This window comes from Mytilus californianus, unplaced genomic scaffold (assembly GCF_021869535.1).
Source record: "Mytilus californianus isolate M0D057914Y unplaced genomic scaffold, xbMytCali1.0.p SCAF_1, whole genome shotgun sequence".
Lineage (NCBI taxonomy): Eukaryota > Metazoa > Mollusca > Bivalvia > Mytilida > Mytilidae > Mytilus > Mytilus californianus.
In genome coordinates, this window is record NW_026262581.1 from 82,149,253 (window position 1) to 82,171,698 (window position 22,446).

Below are 22,446 nucleotides of genomic sequence, written 5' to 3' on the forward strand. Positions count from 1 at the left end.
ATTGGCACATCTCATTTCCTTGGAGGTTGTTTGGCCCTGCCCCCTCAGTCATGGTCTATTGACTTTTAAACTTTTGCTTATTTTACATGTATTAGTTTGTGATTAGGTCAGTTTATGGGGAACCATTAGTGGTAGGTCAATGATATTTGGTATGCAGTTGTATAAGCATTGACACATCTCATTTCCGTGGAGATTATTTGGCTCAGCCCCCTTAGTCATGGTCTATTGACTTTGAAAATTTTGCTTAGTTAACATGTATTAGTTTGTGATTAGGTCAGTTCAAGGGGAACCATTAGTGGTAGGCCAATGTTAATTGGTATTCAGTTGTATAAGCATTAGCACATCTCATTTCAATGGAGAATGTTTGGCCCCATCCCCTCAGTCATTGCCTATCGACTTTGAAACTTATGCTTAGTTTACATGTATTAGTTTGTGATAAGATCAGTTTAAGACGAACTGCTAATGTTAAGTCAATGATATTTGGTAGGCAAATTTATTGGCATTTGTAGGTATCGTTTCCCTGGAGATTATATAGCTCCACTCCCTCTTGATGGTTCATTGACTTTGAAACTTTTACATAGTTTACAAGTTAATGTTTGTGTTTAGGTTTGTTTAAAGGGAACAACTTATAATAAGTCAATGATATTTGGTATGCAGTTGTATTAGCATTGGCGAATCTCACTTACATGGAGATGGTTTAGAAATGTACCTCAGTCATGGTTCATTGACTTTGAATATTAGCCTAACTTGTTAAGTATTGCCATTTTAATTTCAACACTTGCATAATCAAAATTACAAAAAAGGCAAGCCATATCTCTGTGATAACAGTTTATGAAACTTTATTGATAATAAGGACATACTAAAAACTTTATTGATAATAAGGACATACTATGTAGATGTGCATATCGACAGGAAATTCTGATTTTTTTTCTCTTGGAGTTATGCCCCTTTGCATTTGAATTTTAAATATACTACTGCAACAATTTGTCATTGCGACTCCTCTTAAACCACACAACAGAATTTCAAGAAACTTTGTAGTTGAGATGTGCATATCCATAAGAAATTTTTATCATTTGACTTTTGTAGGAGTTATGAGTCATTGAACTTAGGACTTTGGTGAGATTTTGTTTGCCCAGTGGCAATGTGGGGGCGTGGGGTATGTGAGCATGCTCATAAAGGTTGTTTAATTTTTACTCACTATAAAAATATTGCATTCTATCAATTTTGTGCAAAAATGCCAAGTGGGCAATGCAAGCTCCAAGAGCCTCTAGTTCTAATTCTTGTCTTGATAAAACAAAAATTTACATTATGTCCAAAATAAACAATAATTATAAGTGAGGAGACATATTGTCAAGTCTTGGTCATCTTTCTTGGGAATTAAGGCAGAAGTATAACCTGCAATCAGCCTCTCCACTATCCCTGAAGTATGTTTATTAGATGAAGGATATAACTTCTTAAATAAGTAGTGGCTTTAAACCCCAAAAATCAATCAACCAATCTTAAATAATTATGAATAAGGACTTGTTGAGCTTGAGTAGCTATGACCTCATGAAGGATGGAGTTCCTTCAGTTGTATCTCAGGCCAACAAAGTACCTATTTTCTTGTTTCTCCTTCATCTGTTAATAAAAGAAATTTTAAAATTGCATAATAAGACAATATAATATTTACTCAAACATTGAGAGAGATAACTATTGTACCATTCATATGTTAGGTGTTTGTCCATTAACTATAGAAGAGCCAGTGATCTTTGTGGAGTCAGAGATATTAGGTGTTATCATCTTGTCTTCTGTAGAATGTTTCTGCTGACTAACTGAAATGTGAGAATATTTTTCTGAGCCTTTATCTTGTACAGTGTAAATAAATCATTGATAAATATAATTGAATCAAATGATCAATGAACAGTTTTAACATGAAACATGGGGTTCACAATGAGGAAGTGAATACATCTGCTATACTTTCTATTTTGTGACTTGAAATTCAAAAATTATTGCATGTGCATGCATTTTTTTATGAGGAGAGTTGATCATCAGACAAAAATCTGAGGCTTATTAAATGCAATTTCAGGAATTAGTGCAATAAAAAAATGTAATTGATGGTTGAATGCATCTTTTCATGTCAATTTTTCTGGTATAAAAACAAATTTGAAAAACAAAGATTGAAATATGAAAATATCTCATATCTTCATACAATTCCTATTAATCACTTTGATTGAATCCTTAAATAAGATATAAATCCTGTCAATTATTTCCCTAGTGATAAAAAAATCTGAAATACAGTAGTTTGAAATCATCTATATTTAATGCTCCATGGTATGCTCTCTTTGGTAATGGTTTGAAGTATAATACTTCCATACCCAGATTCATGTTACTTTGTATATAGAGACAGCCAGCCTCTCATCAAAATTTAGGTTATAGTGACTGAATTATAGAAATAAAATGAAATTGAAGACTTTTTATGAAAATTTTGTATGTAGTTTATGATGATTTTTTTTTTGGTGAATAAGGCTGTCAAAGAATTTGTTATCTATGGCCCTTGAACTTATTCATATTGGTTTTCTTATTTTAAATGATCAAATTGTTTTGTGGCAATGCAAAATGTTGCTTAAGTTGTTTCAGATTGTACCCCTTCTGTATGCCCCTATTATCTTTACACCAAATTAACATTTTACTGATTTATTTAACATGCATGCCATGTTTATTTTCTCTTAGCTGTTAATAAACCATATGTGATCATTGCATATCTATAATGTATCTGTGTATACAAAAAATCTGTAAAAGCTAATTGGTTCTTTCCCTCTTTATTTTCAGAATTAAAGAATATAAGACATGCTAGACCAAATGGATATTCAATAAAATGGTCATTAAAGTATAGACAAGTTGATCTGATATAAGGTACAGAATCACAGTACAGTTTCTATCCTATTAGGTTTGGGTCTTACATAATATGTTTAAGTTAGTGCAAAAAGTTTTACAATTTTCATGCGTATATTGATACATACATTATATTATATAATATCATGCATTGTATACTGATAAAAGTTCACAGAAATAGATATATATATATATAGAAAATAGAATAAATAATCAATGTATTTATTGGTATAGAAAACAATGTAAGCATCAACAAAATTGCCCAACTCCTGATCACAAGTTTTGTTGGATGTATGTCATAAAAAGTGCAGCCAGGTTATTTGTACTCATTTCATGTCAGGATGTGGATTAGTGGGTCATGTAAAAAAGGTCAATGGAAGCATGTCCGCATACATATATATTATCTACCATAATTATGCTATAAATAGGTATAATTCCATCTTCCTGCAGTGTATTTTACTGTAAGCTATTATTGAAAATAAAAGTCCGATTGATTTTGATTTACTGCGTAATTGAGATAATGTTATCGTTTTGGAAGTCTAAAAAAAGAAGTACATTGTACTCACGACCTCTGGCTGAAAACTTTAACAATATTTAAGGAAACCTCTTCCTCTTTATTTTCAATTTCATTTTATTGAACATAAGTTCTGTAGAACGCAGAAAGTATTAACAATTTAATTTAAATGATATAAACCTATATTTAGGAAAATTGATAATGATTTCACACAAATGTATAAAGTAGGTCGGGCAAAATGTCAATGTACTGTGTTAAGTCATTGGCCGTACTACTATAGTTAATGAATTCAAACAGGACACACAAAATAGATATAGTGTCTGTAATTGATGAGTTCATGTTGATCAGGGTATAGTTTGACTGGTCAGTCAAATATTGCTTTTCTAGATCAAGGTAGATCAATGTCAAAAGCATGAATTCATTTACTGATATCCCAACATGATTGACAGCAGTTTATGTTAGATTAAATATTCAAAGCTGTTAACATGGAAGATATTAAAAATAGATAGATTGTTGTTTGTCTAGTGGCAAATAGTTCATACATATTCGGGTTGAGAAATAAATTAGTTGATATGTTTTGAAAAATTGATCAACTATAAGAAGGGCAGGTCATTTAGATTGTCACTGGAAAAAGGGTATGTTTGGTAGGGGGGCAGAATTTTTCCTTGCAATACATCACCCTTTGGACCCATCACAAAGTTATTACAGGGTCACAGATTTTTCATGTTCAAAGTTCTTGAAAGTCTCCCTACAGGGGGAATCAGACAGAATATTTTTCTTTGAATGTAGCTTAATAATGTGAATAGGGTTAGTATAAGAGTTGTCTCTCTTTAAGCATTATCATAATGATCAAATTTATTTCACAGTAGTTGTATGAAATACTGCTCTTCAATAAAAAAAAAAAGGAAGCAAAAATATTAAAAAATTATTGGTGAATATTGAAGATATTGTTTTACTCTTTGAACCCTTAAAACTGTAATCAGGATGAAGATGAGCAATAACAGCTCTCTTTCTTCAGTGTCGGGTTTATTCCTAGTATAAATTGTTTACTTGCTTCATGTACATTAACAATATATTTCCTCTTATGTCAGTTTACAGTTGTAGAAAATAAAGCATTTAAAAAAAAAATATTTGTAGAAAAACATGTTACTAAAGTATTATACAGGGTCCATAATGAGAACAAGTGAATTTAACAGGATAAGTGTCATACATATTGCTAAGAATGTTTTACAATGTAAATTCTTATTTTACTACTGGATGGTCAAATCTTATAAACGAACCCAAGTAACTGGAAAAAAGTGGCAGTTCTCCAAAATGAACATTAAGAGCCATCTGCCAAGTCAAAATAAAACCTCTAACTTAAGCTTAAAATCAATACTAATCCCATTTTCTGTCTGTTCATCAGAGCCTATCTCAACAGTTTTAATAAACCCTGTCAGTGTAGATGATTCCCTAAAGCATTGTTATTTTCTGTGACAATTATTTAATCAAACCATTTGTATTCTTTTGAGAACTTTGAAGACTGCTATTGTGATACTTAACATGAAAAAAGTTCTCAATATTAAATATATTTAATTCAGCGCTTTCTTTCCATAAATAATGTGACAGATTTACTCCCCTGATTATTGTTAATTATTGATTAATTGCAGTGCGTTTTAAAAACACTTTAAAAATCAGAATGAAGTATTGTAACTCTGTATTTTAAAGAGTTTCATTAAACTATATAAATTGGATTATGCAAACAGTTAAAGTGTTCTAGGTATTTATAATTATAAAAAGTCTTTAGTACTTAAAAAATTGTAATTTCATAGTTGTGTTGATCTTCTTCAAACATTTCTCTTAGTAAGGTAATTAAGTAAAGCTCTAGTTTAACCCCATCACTTGTTATTTGTGCTATCCCAAGATAGTGGTTGTCTTTTGTTATATTCCTTGATGTAAAGTCATCTAAGTTTGCAAAGAATTCCGCTCAAACGGGTGCTAGGGGCCGTCTTAAACTTACAGTAAGGTGAGAGTTATTTTGTTCTGTGTTGAAGGCCTCACTGTGACTTTGATGAAGAATAGCAATAATAGCGCTAATAGCGCTGTTTCTTCGCCTTTTATGTTTTTTTGCTGTGCATTTACTGATTTTGTGTCAATGATGGATACCCAATATCCTGTCTTTTCTATTAAGATCTGCATTACCACTGTTGGTCTTTGCATAGAATTAAAATAATACTTTCATGATTTGTATTAAAATTCTTCACTACTTGTCTATACTTGGGGTGGGGTGGGGGGGGATTGAGAGCTTGACATATATGGTATAGAGACTTGTCTTTGGTCAAGGTCCTTGTGTCATATGAAATATGTGTGGGGGTAAGGATATGTTGGGTTACTGTCTCACTAATATCTGGCAAACTTATTTTATTGAGATCCAGTCAAGACCCTTTTGAACGTTACCAATTTAATGTTCTCTTGAAATAACCAAGTAAAATCCCACTTTTATCCTGGATGACAAAGTTTTGAATGTAGTTGTAGTTTATAACCAGACTTTGTCAAATAGATATTGTTACATGACCTTGACCTCATTTCATTTTTCAATGGTCTGGTATTTTTTTCAATATTGTACTCCATTACTTAACTCTTCAACAATGATTAATTTGTGGATTTGTTGCAAGCAGTACATGTATGTCTGTATGTCTGTAATATGTTGTATTGCCTTGACCTTAATTTCATGTTCTTTAGGTCTGCTTTTGATTAATTAATTATGTACCTCTCAAGTTGAGAAAATATACATGATTTGTTGTAAATAGTTGTCAATGTATACCTGTAAATAATCAGGTGCACTGGACAGATTACAGATGGCCTCAGTTTTAGAGTTCATTGCCCTTAAAAAAAAATCAATATTGCAGAATTCAAGACATAAGTATGTCTACTCTTGTAAAGTGAAATATTTAAAGCCAAATAAATTGCAGTGTTGGCAAGTTATTTTCAAAATAAATAATCATATCATTTGTACTTGGATGGATAGTTGTCTCAGAAATTTGTGCATGTATTAAATTGAATTGTGATTGTTGAACAATGAACAAAAATGTGGGATTAATTATTGTGATTTCACAATATGCTGCACACAAATATTAGTTTCAAAATTAAAATGCTTATGTTTTTTTGGCTTATCATATCCACTCACAATTGTACAAACTTTGCAAAAAATTTCTGAATTTACAGTAATGTATTCGAGTTGTTTCCCTTTAAACCAATACAATTAAATTTACATTATTCATATATGTACATCTTAAATGTGAAAAATCACAAATAGCATTATGTATACTTTATTTACAAAAAATCAGAGATTGATATGTATTTGAATGCTTCTAATTATCTATTTGTAGGCTATTGATCATGTTATAATTATCACAGATTCCTGATGATTGTCTAAATTACAGCTTATTTTAACCGAATTCTCTGAATCTTTTTCTCCTGGCGGTCCTTGAATAAAATATGCTCGTCCTTACTATTATTTCTATTGCAAATTACCAAAATTGTGTAGGTCCTTTGCAAAATTTTATTGGTCAACACCTTCGGACCACCACTTTTCGAGAACTCTTGTGATTCACGGAGTAGGTAGTATACTGCAACGACTTTGTTGGTCTGTTCATCTGTTACATATTACCAGGCTTCTGTATGAAGGATTTGGTTTGGAACTTTATTATGTTAAGTTGTGCTGTGTAAGAAGGTTCAGATCTGAAGAGCAATCACTTCCTGTTGATGATACCATGATTTTTTATTGCACAACCCTGAACATGGAATTTTTCATCAATGTTTAATTAAGAGTGGGAGGTTTAATTTACATGGCATATTACATGCAACACCAAGTTCTAAAGTGACTTTTACCAAATTCAGTCAATGTTGATGTGTCGTTCATACTATGTTGTATTTACAGGCAGTATTTAGGATGATTTTGACCTTAATTTTAGATATTCCAGATTTTTGGAATTATTGAGGGATTTTATTTTGATAGAAAATGATGTAAAAATTAGTCAACATTAGTCTCAAGGGTATTTATCTACTGATTTATGATCAGATTCTTTACAAGAACTAGTGTTTTATGCCCCTTTTATCTCTCAGTATAGTCCTGGATATCTGGTCCATGTTTAATAGTCATCTAACTGAGATCCTATCAGAACTTAATGGCCCTATAGACATGAAATCAACATAGAGGACCATCAATTTTTCCCTTTGATCTTTTGATTTTTTGCTGCTTGGTACATGTAGGTATATTGGTTAAACATGTACTTTTTACACTATAACATGCATCAAAATTTGTTGTTCAGCCTGTGGCAAAGTGCTAAGATAAAAATAGGAATAAATAACATGTACTTGGTTGTCAGTTTACATAAAATACTATAATTAAGTTGAGTATTGATTTAACTAGGCCATTGACTCTTTACTTTAGTATCTGATAACTAAGTATCTGATAGAAAGTTGTAATAGTATAAATTTAAATGAAATGTTTAGTTGTTAGCCATAAAAATGGATTATAGGCATGAAAAGTAAGAATCGTCGTGTTTTGAACTTTCAGTTCAGTTTCGAAGAAGAAAGTTCTGTAAAAGACCCAAAGTTACTACTGTTAATATTTTAATGGATTCAATTTTATTTTGTTTCCATATTATTAATAATAGTCTCTTTTGGCTGAAACAATACTTGTGTTTCTGCCAACCTGACTGCCCCCTCATTTTAGTGCCTACTCGAAAGATTTTATTTTGGGTCACTATTAAAGTTACAGATTCCCCTGTTGAACTGATTTTGAAAATTTGAAAAATAAAATTATTTTCCTTCCTACTGACCCTTATTTTTTTAGGCATGTTAGCAGAAACATATGTATTATTATTTTTTTTTGGGAGCCTTACTTGGATTGCAATATAAAAAAGCCAAGTACATAATTAAGTTTCTTTTGTAAAACCTTCCCCTGACACCCCCCCCCCCCCCCCCCCCCTAATAAAAATAAAAATGTCATTGCCCAATATCAATATTTGGCTGTTCTTATCAGGCTACACAATTATTGAGATTGAATTCCATTTTTTTCTGGTTTTCCCTGTTAATTTGGTAGCCATCAATAACCACTGGCTATGTCACTGTCCATATAGAATATATTATATTGTGATTGAAACTAAATCTTTGTTGTCATGCCATGGAAAACTGATATAACATGTATACAGATTTGAAAATAGGCTTTTGTTGTCTTAAGTAATCCTGTTGTCATGTTCAATATGAGAAATTGTTAAATATTTCACAAAAATTGGGGGAATTGCAGTTCACACGTTAATTTCATTTACAGATGATAAAAATCTAAGGATTTTATCATATTGGATGACTTCTTGTCAGATCAATATGAGGTGGAAAATTACACTCCTCTGTTCAACTTCAGAGATTTTTTCTTGATTGTATTGAATAAAATGTTTGAAGCAATCAAAGCCTAATTGCAATTCATAAGTGAACTATTTTGATACAGTGCATTGACAGGAGTATTTATGGGCTAAATCAGCTATCGCTACCTGCAATAACACAATCTCCGAAATCAGAAACTTATCCAAATGATCTATATAGGTTTTCAATAGGTTAAATGCTTATTAAGACTTTTCAACTTGGTTTTCAAGTGTTTGTTTATTCATCGAAAGCGACGCCAGGATAAAAGACGAGGACCCTTTTAAATAGAAAAAGTGATTGAATTGTATAAATTTTTAGTGTTTGTCCAGGGGAAAAACTCAGACACAAACATGTTAAGATACACAGTTATATTGTATTCTAGGGGAAGGTGATACAATACAATATGTATACAATTTCAACTCGATCTCTTGAATAGTATTTGTTTACTTGATTTTGTGAACATTTACATCTGTTTTGATGTTCAAACGCTCTAGATTTAATAAAACTTAATATTTGGATAATTTTTAGATCGATAAAATATATAGATTTTTATATTCATTTCTATAGTTTGTTTGCCTAAAGAGGGACTAGACTACTCTAAACAAACTTTATTTCACATATAATTGTTTATTTTGTAACATTTTTAACTATTATCTGACAACCTAAATAGTAATGTGATTTAGCCTCTAGAAAAGGGTTAATTTGGTCCCTAATTTAACACCAACTGTGATTATATATGTATCTGGCCAAAATTGCCATCAGAATGTTCATAGATCATTAACTTTTAAATGACCTCTGTCCATTGTAAATCCATCAGCCTGTTGTATTGGATTATTTACATTGAAAGAAAAATTTCATAATGGTATTGTTGAATTAGATTGAGCAATAGGTTTAGATAACTTAATGAGCAGTAAATAATTGATCAGGGTGACCCAGATGTCTCAAGGTCATTTATTTCAAATTTTCAAATTGACCAATTAGATTAAAGCATTAGACAATTTCAAATAAATGTGACTGGTGATAAGAACTAATTAGACCTTGTGAGATTAATAGTGTTCTGTAAATTTATTTATCCAGCTTTGACTTGTAGTTTTTTTGGGGGGAATAAAATAAACTCCTAAAATAAAAGAGAATGAAATTTTCATTCCGTTTAAAAAAAATTTAAATCATGATGAAGAATTGAATAAAAACATTCAGAAATCAATATGTCTTTATGGCTTCTTATTCCCACCAAACATTCTATTTCAAGCAGAAATGTTTGTGTACCAATTTATAAAAAAAATTGCCAGCTAGTAAGAGATCTTTTATTTTCTAGTTATACTATTTTATTTTTATAGCATGTACCAAAGAGAAGAAACAGATATTAGAGACATCAGATTTATCAAATCACTAAAAGCAACAAAAGCTGCAAAGAGGTAGAATATTTAATCATAAATAAACCAAATCCTACTATACCAGGCATATAAAATACTAATTTGTAGCATGAAATATTAAGAGCTGGGGGATCATCACCATCTTATCCTTAAGACTTGAATGACTTTAACCAGAATCCAGTGTGTATCAAATGAACTTGAGGTTATTAGAGCAGGAGCTGCACAATTCAGAAGACATTTCAAAATTGATTGACAGTCAACTAATAAGTGAATATCACTTTCTTTTGTTTTAAGTTAGTCCTTCAGATTATCATTTTAAAAAAACAGTGATAAATTGGTGTTTTCAGAATCAACACCTTAGCCAAAAGTAACTTGCTCCTCAATGCATGTTTTACATGTTTTATGATGTCCTATTTAAAAAAACCCATTTAAACTGTCAGCTTTAGTTATATTGATATCTTAACTTTTATTACTTAGCTATGTAGTAATCATATCTTTTTATGGCTTAATAACCAAAACCTATAAATTCTCTTTATAAAAGACTAAACTTTTGTATATTGACAGAATACAAATTGTACCAAAGTTAGTCCACTTTGCATTTCTTATCTTTTAATTTTTGGGGTGTTTTTTTCACTCCAAAACGTTGATCATCATCATCTGCAGGACACAATTTCACAAATCACTATTTAGACTTGAATTCATCCTTCAGACTATGTATGTCAACTTTTTACAAATATGTGATAAAGACAAGAGAACTGACAGCTGCAGGAAAGTAGCAGTCTTTTACAATAATTTAAAAGGTCCATTAAAAGAAGTAAAAACTTGTAGCAAGTTTTAACACCCATGTTCTTTTATTGATCAGACCCTGGTAAAATAATTGATATTATTTAATCATGTCTCCCATATTTCTTCCCTGACAGTAAAGTCCTGTATCTCAGAAAAACAATCCAAAGATGCCTAGATTAGAGGTAATTTAGAGATTTAAGAGCAAATATTTATTAGAAGACTCATCAGTGTTATCAGAAGCGATTTTATGGTGACATGGGCTTCCATCCATAATGAATGAGCGTTCTTAAGCATGAGAAAAAACTTTTGATAGATTATTATCCTGAATAATTTATGTGGGAAACTGATAATTTTTCTGGAAATTTATTTTGAAAATAATGATGTTTGAATCTTGCAAACAGTTTTTCTTTTCAAAACCTTAATAATGCTTTAAAAATTTACTCTTAAATAAAATACAGGGAAAGATTGATTGATGATTGCTTTACACCACATCAGTGCAAAAAGGCTATATCGTGGTCATACAAGGAAAGACATATTAATGTATGTATTACATGTGAGATATTAGAGAAATATTTAAATTATTACAAGAGAAAATACTGTAAATGTAATAAAACTGCTTTAAAAATTGTGTTTAATAATTAATAATATAATGCTGATTCAGCATTTATGTCTATGAACACCTGATGGTTATATAATTGTTTAATATTACATGTAGATGGGGGGTTTCATTTATTATATCATGTCCCTAAGGTGAAAGCATTAACACTATAAACCTATTTAATTGCCATAAGTTGGTAAGGATTTTATTAAAGTCTTAATAGGCAGGTATTCCTATGCTGTTTATTTGTGAATTCAAAGTAAATTTTCATATAAAAATTATAAATTTTGATGACATGAACTCTTCTCTCTAATTCATATTTACACCTATTAAATCTGATTTATATGTTATGTTACATATGAGATTTACAGCATTCAGCTTATAGGTCCCTATAAAAATTAATCCTGTAATATGACAGTTGTTTTCCATTTTTTTAGCTTTTGATTTTGCCATTTGATAAGGGACTTTCCGTTTAGAATTTTCCTTCGAGTTCAGTTCGATATTTTTGTTATTTTACTTTTGTGTCATTGTGACACTTGATTGACTTATTAATGAATTTTACAGGAGTAATACAATGGGTGTCCCATGTGGAGCAGAATCTGCTAACCCCTTTGGAACAAGCTAAGATAACCCCAATTTTTTTGGGGGGGTTGTTATATTTTTTTTTGTCATTTTCAGCCATCATTTTGTCATCCTATCTTCATCTTATGACTTTTGATATCTCCTGCCTTTATTTTTATTGGGTACATGGACATTTTTTAAAAATTATTCCTTTTTATAACTTTTTTGAAATTTTGAGACATTAAAGGCATTACATTTTTATGTAGCAAACTACTCCAGGTTACTTTGGGTTGATATTAAAAAGCAACATGCCATTTTTAACCTAACCCTAAATTTGATAGATTTAAATCATGGTTATTGGCAGTAGACCACAAAATACTAGAGAATATATGTTTAATATAAATAATGTAAAAGTAGCATCTGTGGAATAGACCAAAGTGTTTTATTGAATGACTAAATATTTGTCACAACCCAATACAATCAGTTAACTATCAGTTTTTGAAGAGAAGTTTACTAAGAATGTCACCTGTTTGTTAGGAAATGGTATTAAATATTAATTCTAATACAAGTTCTAATATTTTTATTTTCAATAAATTTAAATTTGAGCAAAAACCCACGCACAAGGGAAATATTGTTATATATATTTGTTTATAACTGGATGTATTTGTTTGCACTAGTATATGGAACTCACTAGACCTGTCACCTGCAGGGGAAGGGGTTTGTCAAAAGAAAACGTTTGAAAGAGAGATTCATTTTCAGACAATTTACACCCTTTAAATGTCTTTTAAATATTTAATAGGTTACTTTCACCTTTATGTGCTTTTCTGCTTAAAACACCTTAAATTAACGTAATGATAAGGTTACATGTGTCAGTTTTCAAAAGAGCTTTAAGCACAAAATGTCGGGTCTATGACTTCTTAAAAGGATTTCAGTAATAATATTTAAATTTTTTATTTACTTAATATTTGGATTCATTATCTATGTTTGATTAACAATTTTGTCACCTACTGTATTTTCATTACACCTTTGTACAAGTGTTAATTTTTGTATATAAAGGTAGACACGAAATTTATACCATATTGTTTGGAAAGGAATTACAACTTCTCTTGAGGGCCTTTATTAAAGGCAGACATGGTTTGAGAAATAAGCTAAAAGACCTGTAATTATGACCCCCTAAAGTGTCCAGTGGGCAGGTGTCCAAACCACAAAATAGTCCCCCTGATCATTTGAATGAAATAGTCAAGTTTGCAATGCACTTAAAGTGGAATATAAAACTTCAAAGACCATATTAGTGAATATATTCACAATGATTTTGTCAGATAGTGTTGACAATGACAAATTAGGTATAAATGACCCGAAGTAATACCCATCCCCAAGTCAATTGACCACCCTGGTGAATCTGAAGTTTGTTTGAAAGTTTATAGACCAATTTACCATCTGTTCCTAATAAATAATGAAAGTGATAAGACATGTATTTAAATATTATATCCATTTCATACTCAGTGTATTTTAATAATAAGGTAAAATTTACAAGTCTGGATCTAAAAACTCAATAAATCTATAAAATGATCAAGTTTGGAGGTCAAAAGTTTTATGGATATTTTCACAATTACATCCTTATAGACTGATATGGGACTGAGGGTATAACACCAGATCCAGCTAACTTTATGTGAAGTTTATGATTCTTATACATCTTTTTTACAAGATTAATAAAAATTATTAAGTACAGGCTGTATTTGTTATCAGGAAATTCCACAAAGCTTTGATATGCAACAGTGTTCCAGCTTGAATCTCAGGGCAGAAGGGTGCTAGTTGTCTGAAAGGGCACTTCAGCGTTATAACCCAGATTTTAAGGGCAATGTTGGACAGTGTATAAATTACCTTGAATATTGCTAGGCTCAGCTGGAGAACATTAGTTGTATTTAAACCATATTCAGAAATTAATGTGTTCTTGATGTTGGTTCCAGTAAGAATTTTTTTCATCAAATTATCATACCATGAAGCAAAGCATATCATTCTGATGTTAATCTAAACAAACTTGTACATTTGGTATGGAAAATAATCATCAGAAATTTCAATGTTTTATAACTTATACCAAAATAAAGAAGTAGTTTTGAAAGATGGAGTTAAACATGCAAAATTGAATGTTGAATGTAATTAAATTATCTACATTTAAATTACTTGTTCAAACATATAGTATATATGTTATTGAGAGTTATTTATTATCTTTTAAATTGTTACAAAAAAGTATTTTTAAGTGCACACCAAAGTGCTCCTCAGTAAGGAGTTTTATAAATATAACAGGTGAGACAGGAGAGGATCATATTTATATTGATGCAATAATATATTGCAGAAAGTATAAACAGTTACCTTTTTTCTCCATCATTGTTAAAAATAAATTTGTTGAGTGCTCCATGTCAGGAGGATTATAAAATACAAGAAGTATTAAAAACAGGAAGTGAATCTTGTTATGTTCAAAGTACAAATTTCTTTGATTCCTCTTTAAATTTCATACTCATGGTTATGAAACAAAACATTTTTTACCAATTAAGTCAAAACTATGTATGCATTTAAAATGTTTAAGATTTTATTTTTTATGTTATGCCTTCTGAAATAAATTTTTTCAGGTGTACATGCTGTACATAAACATTACAAATGGATAACATGTGGACATTTCATTCTGTATTAAATATCTAGTATTTGTTCAATTATCTTAAATCCACTAATTAGCAGTAAACAATCATTAACAAAGGTGATAAAACTGCCAAAGCATTAGGTATTTAACTTAATCCCATTGTCAGTTAATTAGTGTTACACAATCAGGTAACAATTTTACCGGAAACGCCGGTAGGCATAAAATTTTGAAATTTTATTTTTTTGAAAAGGCAGTGGGGTGCATTCTTTTACTTTTGAGGGCAGAATGGCGGGGGTAAGGGCACCAAGGGCGGGCCGCCCTTCTATTTAGGGCAGGCGGGAACACTGTGCAAATAGTGAAATATACATTCTAAATGAATACTCCAATAGTCTTGTTCCACTCCAACTGATAAGATATTCTAATTTGTTGATCAGCATGAAATATCCCAACTTGTCTAGCATTATTCAGTCTTGCAGGCTGTTTTCATAAAATTGAATACTGTAAATTCAGAAATTTATGAATGCATGCAATTATTGTTATCCTTGACCACTAGCAAAAATGTGAAATCTAATTAATGTCATTGCAAAATGTTTTAGAAGGAAAATCACGACTGAAATTATGAATGTTGGTGTTTATTATTGGGAACCTGATACTGTCACATTTTTGCATAAAGATATCCAAATAATTTTAAAATTCTGAATTTACAGTTATTATGTCATGTATGTTGATCCATTGTAGGAAGGTTTGTCTATGATGTAAGGGGCCTATCATGGTAATTATATTTCATCTCTCTGAAAGTATTCACACTCCTACCAATATTGATGTTATTGATAAGAACCATTGGTGAGAATCTTGACACAATACAGAAAAGTTTAAGAAATTAAAGTTGAACAGAGAAACAGCAGGAAGAAATGAATTGTCAGGAAATACATTAAGATTGGAACTGTCCAATTCTGTTGTCAGGAAATGATAAAAAGTAGTGTTACTCTGTATCCAGTTTTAATTCATTCATTACTTTCCAAATTAACAGCTTTGAATTTGCCGCATTTGCAATGCAAATTTTGTCAGTGATGAATGGCTTTCAACCTTAAACAATAAGTTCTTATTAAACCCTGATAGCTACACTTAAGTTTCAGTAGTTTTATTATTTCACACTGAGTATTTTTTTAATCAAATGTCAGAAATCCATAGTTCCTTATATAATTTCTAATTAATCAGATTGGTGGAAATAGTTGGAATTTTGAGATTTATCAATTTTAATCTAGCATGTCCAGTTCTCTTATTTAGCTTTTGGATAAATATAAAAGTGTCAGTTGATAGTGGGACAGTGTATTTTATTTAATTAATTATAATGCATGTCATGGGTACTTGTCAACCAATGACACATTATCTGTTGACGATTCTGTCATTTCAGCCACACTCCGATTTGATCACACAGCTGATAAACATTTGTCCTCTGGTCATTTCATACAGTTTAATGAAACAGAAGCTGAAAGCTTGATGCCATAGTTTTCTTTTAGCTTCTCTGTTTTCAGTGTTTGAGTAATCGTTTGTAGATTGAGATGATATGGAATTATTTGTACAGTGTATCAGAACACTGAAATGCATGGCAGAAAATTAAGTGACATTTTTAGCCTTTGTAGCTATTGCAAATTGTATATGTTATATAAATTCATCTAATTTTTTTAAAATTTATTGGCAACAAATCTTACTGAACCAGGTTTTTTTTTTTCTCCTTAGGGATAGATAAGCAAACCAAAAGAACAAAATTGCTTATTATAATGGTTTTATGACATCTAACACTGTCATTTAGATTTTACATTTCCTTGAGACAGAAGAATAAAAAGAAAAGTTAATAGGTACAAATTCTAAAGATTAGGTGGAAATATTATAATTGAAATCTTTTTTTTTATCTTCAGGGTGAAAGGATTTCGAAAACAAAACATTCTATTAAATACACAGAAAATAGATTAAGGAGATATATATCAAAGACAATTTTACTTGTGACATTTTTTAGTGGAGGACAGTTTACTTTTGTTATTTTGACAAATGTTATTCAACACAAAAGACTTTTGTTTTTTTTACTACAACTTTTTATGAATTATTTGTTCTAGTGTTTTTCATTCAGTCAGTTTGTCTGCCTTGGTAAACAATTTATACATGTTTCTTGTATGAATTGATTCCATTTCTGACACAGCATTAAAAGTCCTTTAAAAATCTGGGCTTTGATCGGTCAAAGAGGCGGCACCTAGGAAATGATGAGGTATTGAGGAGAAGTACAATCACCCCAACATTGACTTAGAAATTAGGGCACACATCCGCTACTTTTGATTTTGAACACCTTGACAGGTGGGATTTAACAGGGTTAACGATTTGTCACAATTCAAGTATTTAATTAATAGTTTGTCTGTTGTATAGTGTAGATAATATTTACAAAATTACCAAGTAGTTTATAATATCCATTAAAAGAAAAACAAAGTGTAAGAATTACCTGTAAAGTCTAGTTGGGTGTCAGGTTAATTTTATGGTTTTTTTTATCTGATTCTTTTCCTTAATTTTTTGTTTTAGATATTTTTGTCATAGTTTGTTTTTAAATAAATTGAAATTTGAAGCTTGCAGGTATATAACATATTTAGCATGTATTGATTAAACAAAAAATTGTAAATATATTCAATAGATTTCCACATATTTGTCGCTAATTTTCATGAGGATCTGATTAATTTGCTATCAAATAATTTTTTTTTTTATGCCCCATTTATGGGTATGATGTTTTTCGGTCTATGTGTCCGTTCATTCGTCTGACTGTCCGTCCGTCTGTCCCTCTTCATGTTAAAGTTTTTGGTAAAGATAGTTTTTGATGAAGTTGAAGTCCAATCAACTTGAAACTTAGTACACATGTTCCCTATGATATAATCTTTCTAATTTTAATGCCAAATTAGAGTTTTAACCCCAATTTCACCGTCCACTAAACATAGAAAATGATAGTGCGAGTGGGGCATCCATGTACTATGGACACATTCTTGTTGGTCGTGTTAATATTTTAAAGATATTTTCTACTTTGTAGAAGCAGAAAATGTCAATTTTAAGTCTTTGGTTTGACCCACTTGTTGAATACACAACCTTCCAAACTTGACTGGTACACACTGTAAATTCATAGATTAATGCATGCATTTATTATTGCAAATCCTTAACCTCTGGCAAAAATGTGAAATCTAATTAATGCAATTTTATGAAGGAAAATCACTTCTAAAATTAGGAATGTGAGTTTATATTATTGCGAACCTGATGTTGCATTAATAAAAACATTGCAATAATTTCTGAATAAACAGTACTGGATGAGACAATTTATCCATTTTCAAATTCTGGTGCCAGTTACTTCTTTGAGTGCAAAACTGTACATGCATTTTACATTAAAGTAAATTTTGTATGAATCTGATAATAAAAATTGATACATGTATATAAATGAAATTGTGTAGGTTGAACTTTCTTGCCCTTAATTTTCACTAACACAAATTTGAACAAAACATACTTACTGGCAATAATCGACACATTAATATTATTAGTACCCTTTTCAAGACCTATCTGACATAAACATTTTGTGATTTTGATATTCAATTTTAACTTCTCAATGGGTTTGTTAAAACAGGAAATTGAAAATGAGGTTTAAAAAGTCATCTTTTCAGTATCTGATACAGAAACGGCTATTAAAGTCATTAAAACACTTAATGTTGGTTTTGGTGAATGTTTGAGACCCCATAGTATTGTAGGATTATAAATTGATAAGATGATTAGCCCTGAAAAATTAAATTGTCACAAGTCGGGTAACATTTTGACTAATTGCTTACCCTACAGGCAAATAATACCTATATTTATTTATTGTCATAGGCCAGCTGTCGCGCAAATACACAGCTGTCAAAGGTGTTTTTTGTGTATTCTTTTTTGTGGTCACAAACTGTTACCCCAACATAGATTAAAAATTAGAATTCTGGAGACATGATATGAATAAGCAATTTTGGCAATAGGATTCAGATATATGACGCATGTTACCCCTTACATTAGCAATCTGTTGTTATTTTCAATTCATTTAGATCATTACCATTTCGTACATTGTGTAATTAGATTTAAAATATTTAACAGAAATGAATTGAAAGGAATAATTTTTGCATGACTTTACCCAAAATTACCTTATTCAAAATAAAATTGTTCAAGCTGTGCCATTTATGCTTATCTCCAAGATAAGGGAGAATTAGATAATTAAGTACCTGCAATTGAACTGTTCTTTGGTTTATACTTGTTTTTGTTTTCAATATTGCGTAATTAATATATTGATCAAAAATTTATGTTATAAGAGGTCTGTAATTGTCTTGAGTTTCATTCAAAGTATTTACATGCTGTGTTTATTATATTTTAAACAATGCCCTAATAGACACTTTTAGTCAAAAATGTGAAATTGTGAAAAGTAATTTTTCACAATCCACAAGTTTTTATCATTTCTCTTGTTTTATTTGTTTAACACTCTTGAAGTAGAATACTTAATTGACAAGGATTGCCTGTTTTCATACCAAAGGTCAATGGTTCTCCCCAGGTACTCTCGCTTGGCAAAGGTCAACGGTTGTCCCCAGGTACTCTCGATTGGCGAATGTCAGTGGTTCTCCCCAGGTTCTCTTGCTTGGTGAAGGTCAGTGGTTCTCCCCAGGTACTTTCGCTTGGTGAAGGTCAGTGGTTCTTCCCAGGTACTCTTGCTTGGTGAAGGTCAGTGGTTCTCCCCAGGTACTCTGGCTTGCCAGCTGCCTCCACCAATAATAACTGGTTGCCATATTTATGACAAGGTCTTTGTAGATGTCAAAATAATATAAAGGGCCAAATTGCTCAAAAAAGCATCATGTAGTACTACCTATTATTATACTGAGTCTTGACATAGAAAATAATCTGTGATGTTTGCAAAGTTTCATATTTAATTGATGCCATTATAAAAGTGACCCCTAGATTTTCAAGTTTTTATGTCTTTTTTTTAAATTTAAATTGTTGCCTTCTAGTTTGATTCATGTTTTAACATTTTTTTTTCTATAGAATTTTTCCATTTTAAAAATTGGAAGATGTGGTATGATTGCCAATGAGACAGCTATCAAAAAAAAAACCAGAATGAGTCCACACAATATTAAAAGTACATCAGGAATTGATTTTCTGTTGACAGAGCGATCTTCTAAGAGAAATTCATTTAAACTATGTTCAAAAAAGACAAATTCATTAACACATCAAGATATTTTATGGCTAAGTTGCATCAAAGGGTATATATATGCAAGAGAAATGTATGATGCAGAATTAATTACAATTTTAAAAACTGAAAGTAACATGTTGATTTGCTGATATAACGGATGAGAAGACTTTAACTTGTGTGACTAGGAGTGACAATTTATTTTATAGATTTACAGCATATAATTGCAAAATTAATGATATAAAAAATCTAAAATTGTCATGTTAGTACTTTATCAACACGTGTTACATGCAAATGTACTGTAAATGATGCATTAAAGTTTTGATATTTATGTGATATTCCAGCAAAGGCTAATGTAGGTTTTATTTCTTGTTGCACAGATGTTCTAGGATAAATTGATAATATGTTTTTGTTGTCAATTGAAGTGTTATGTGATTTTCTGTATTACCTGTCTTGTAAGAGTTACTTCTCATTACATGTATTAGCAGTTATGTCTGACCTCTGACATGTCACTGAACAATTCTTTTGGTTAGAAAATTAAAGTTTTATTAATTGAGATAGTATATTATATATCTGAATAGTGACTACAAAAACCAATATTAACATTGTTTAAATTGTATGTCATTGAAGTGACGAATGTTTATTTATTTTGTGGTTCTTTCTCATCCATCTTGATTTGAATCAATAGGTTTTCAATTGAAATACATCCTTTTTTAAGGTGATGAATTTTCAATACAATGAAAATGGAATGATCTGCTTTCATATAAGTCTTGAAATGCAAATGTCACCATAAAAATATAGTATGATTGTAATGTATGCTATAATCTCATATCAATGGCAATAAAGGGGGGGGGCAATAAAGTTTTCATTACTTGTTATATGATAAGCCCTGTAACTTTCTTGGTGTTACGGCTGTGTTTTTATCCACAAATTTTCCTTCTTTTGACACTTTGGTATTCCACTTTTTCAACACTGTAACCACACACGAAACCCAACCAATATGGGAAAAGGTTACATGTTTACCTACGCAATATATGAAAAGGTATACACTTTCAAAATCTAAATTACCGGTATATGGAAAGGGTGGGGTAACAGAACCCACCCCGCCCCAGGATCCAGTTACTTTTTAAAAAATGTTAATTTGGGGATTGAAAGTGATAGTGGATGCAGAAAATGATTGCTGATTACCTGGAGCGGTTATCACACTATATTATAGGAAAACAAATCTCTGGATGGTGCCGATCTTTATTTATCTGGGAAATAAAAACAGATTGACCGGTCTTAAGTCATTTTAAATTCATCCATATTCATTTGCACACATTAAACAGTAATATTGGTCCAGTTTTTAAACTACTTGCAAACATGTTTTATTCAAAAACCATATTTCGATACAGGAATGACAGTAATCTCATAATTATTTCATTTTTCAAAACTATCTGAATATGCCAGTGAATGGGGTGTAATGATTTCAAAGATAAAAAGGAAACCATAAATTTTTTAGATGGTATACCTCCCAATATGGTATGTTGTGTAGACTGCTCGGCAATTTATTTCTATTTGCTAAGTTTAACATGAACAAATTTTCCATTTATTTTTTGTATCAATAATTGCACATTTTTTTGTAAAAGGTTTCAAAGATGGTTAAATTATATGGATTTTTCATTTATCCTCACAAGTGACTCAATGCAATTATTCATGCATCTTTTTGAAACTTGCTTGGAGCAATGCATAGAAAGGGTACGAGTTCAACCCGCATATTTATCTTATTTTAGAAGCGTGACTTTATAAGGCTTTTAATTTCCACTGGCACGTGGACGGGATGATTATTAAGCTTTGCCAAATCAATAACATCTAATACACGCAGAAAGGGGATATAATATGATTTCAACATTCCTGAATTTCTAATGTCTTTTTGTCACATTTTTATGATGGCAGCATACTTGAGATAAAGAACAGCTGCGATTTATTACAAATCATCCTGTATCCCTTGTCTCAGATAATTTTCATAAAATTTTTAGACCTTGGATCTTTTGATCACTGATGAATCCACTAGCTTGTAAACAAGTAACAAAAATCAATCGGGATTTTATGGTTCTTTTATGGTTCGAAGCCTATTAATAATAAATTGATTGTGCAAATATTAAAAAGTTATGAATTCAGAAAGAACTATGGCTTAGTTTAAGTAAACAGTTAATTGACAAGTGTAAATTTTAGAAAACCATTGTTTAAAAAAAAATTGAAAAAAAAACACTTAAGAAGTGGCTGACTGCAGCAATCTGATTTATTTGGATAATCATAGGACTATATTTTGTCCACTTCTAAGTGACCTGATCATGTCACAGGTCAGCAGTGGTCACTCTTTGCTGTGTCAGCAGTTTCCTGACAGGTCAATTTCTTAAATGTCACAAGGGAAGTCAACCCAGGGGTCATAGAGATTAGAAAATTGAATTAATAACCAGAGATGAAAATTACTTAAGAAATAATATTGAC

At 30.7% G+C, this 22,446-nt stretch overlaps 1 long non-coding RNA gene across 7 annotated transcripts in view; it reads left to right on the top strand.

Annotated features, from left to right (window-relative positions):
- Positions 1 to 22,446, top strand: part of LOC127724798 (uncharacterized) — a 145,237-nt gene that overhangs the window by 40,320 nt on the left and 82,471 nt on the right. For 5 of the 7 annotated variants that reach the window (XR_007992710.1, XR_007992728.1, XR_007992722.1 and 2 more), the window contains exons 3-4: positions 2,809 to 2,892; positions 10,126 to 10,203. This is a non-coding gene — a long non-coding RNA (uncharacterized LOC127724798). Of the gene's footprint in view, positions 1 to 2,808; positions 2,927 to 10,125; positions 10,204 to 22,446 lie in introns of all 7 variants that reach the window. The other 2 variants (XR_007992716.1, XR_007992740.1) reach the window with 2 other exon arrangements.